Raw genomic sequence first — 1,775 nt, 5'->3', positions numbered from 1 at the left:
AATTTGACATGTCAAGGCTAAAATTTGCAGACTGATATAATAATAATTTTTTGAAAGACAGGAACATTTAGACATTTTTGACTTAATTGTAATACTTACAATAAATAGTATGTATGACAAATAATTAAATATTAATAAAGTATTATACAACTATTAATAAACAACAAGATATCATTACTTATAAATACTATTTTAATATTAACTAATAATTATTTTTATGATTTTGTAATCTACAACTTTGTGACAAACCTGTAAACATTTTATTATTAAATCAAAACAATTTAGAATTAATTACTGCATAAATAAATATAACCCAGTTTAAGATACATTTTTGTAATACCAGACAACGTATCTATCAAAAGTTGTGAGTATATAATTGACAGTATGTGTGCACTTACCTCATCGGGGTCGAGCACAGATGTCTCGTACACTAAACCCTTCATGCCTCTCATTCCTCCATAAACCTGTTATACACAAAACATGACACAAACATTATTGAAATACCATATGTCAACACCTGTTTCTGAGCTACAACCCTTCAATTTACTTCAGACCTCTAGTTCAAGTGTCATATATGAGAGCAATAATGCCCCTCAGGTGCAGTTTAATCGGCAAAATAGAATAACTGGCTGTGAGACAAAGACCAAATGACTCAGCTGAAACAACGGCCATGAGAGCAGCAGCACTCACACCACAGCCTGTGGGTCCTTGACAAAACAGCCATCCAATTAGAGGGCAAAAACTATTACTGTTTGTGGTGGTTTGCAGCACTACATCATGTGAGATTGGACTGGTCAGATATGTTAGGCAACATTTGCTTGTTACATCAGTCAGATGAAACAACCTGGCTGAGTTCACTAGCTGGATATCATAAATTTAAGCCAGTGATTTCAAACATGAAGCATTTAAGGTAGAAAGAAAAGACTATTAGTAATAAAAATAATATTAATAATTAAAAATATTAATAAATACTATAATAGTGTAGATATAGGTATACATATAATTCTAAAATAACCCAGCATCCACAACAGGTTTATAATTATTACAACTCATTTGGTGGATTGTAATGTAGCCTAAAGTGATGACCGATAAAAAGCATACAGACATGATTTACAGTAACGGTGAATGCAGTGATCTTTCTCTCACCATGTCCACTGTGATCTGACCAACTGTGGTTTTGCCATGCTGCTGTCTGAAGTTCTTGATCCTGCTCTGTTCTTTAGGGATGAGGTCTGCCAGGACATCTTTCAAATTCTGTATAAGGTCAAGGGAAAAAGTCAGTTTTCAGGTAAAGGATCAGGCACAGATTTAACAACTGTCTTGTACATGTATTATAAAAGAGGTTCAAAAAAAGTAGCCCCAGACATAGTGATAGTGACTCAACCATTCCATCAAAAGCAAGGCTGCGATCTAATCTCTGTAGTGCAATTAAAATCTAAAGTCTGGTTGTGGCTGTGATCATTGATCCGGGATATCTGCAGTGATGCAAACACGTACCGTGGATGCGCTGACATTTCTGGCAGCCACAACAACACATGCTGCATTCTGGAAAAGAAAGAAAAACAATCACTTTGATGAAAGATTGCAGAGGAAGCTGATCGTCATAACCTGGGCTAATAGTCAGATTTCACCGCAGAAGTCCTGTTGACAGCTGCAAGGAAGGTGACTTTAGTTGCACAACGCAAAATACATCAGTTGCCAATTTCTTTGTATTCAAATTACAAGCTACTTACTACAAGTTTCTACTGGACCAAATGTTTTCAACTGGCTCTGAA

General features: G+C 35.2%; 1 long non-coding RNA gene across 2 annotated transcripts in view; it reads right to left on the bottom strand.

Annotated features, from left to right (window-relative positions):
- LOC107576709 (uncharacterized) overlaps positions 1-1,574 on the bottom strand; it is a 2,840-nt gene extending 1,266 nt beyond the window's left edge. For both annotated transcript variants that reach the window (XR_001608103.1, XR_001608102.1), the window contains exons 1-3: positions 1,498-1,574; positions 1,147-1,254; positions 399-464 (exon numbers count right to left, since the gene is read on the bottom strand). This is a non-coding gene — a long non-coding RNA (uncharacterized lncRNA). The remainder of the gene's footprint in view (positions 1-398; positions 465-1,146; positions 1,255-1,497) is intronic.
- Positions 1,575-1,775: the final 201 nt, after the last annotated feature.

This window comes from Sinocyclocheilus grahami, unplaced genomic scaffold (genome assembly GCF_001515645.1).
Source record: "Sinocyclocheilus grahami isolate Dianchi unplaced genomic scaffold, SAMN03320097.WGS_v1.1 scaffold4200.1, whole genome shotgun sequence".
Classification (NCBI taxonomy): Eukaryota; Metazoa; Chordata; class Actinopteri; order Cypriniformes; family Cyprinidae; genus Sinocyclocheilus; species Sinocyclocheilus grahami.
Note: the sequence above shows the minus strand (reverse complement) of the source record. Positions and strands in the feature narration are given on the sequence as shown.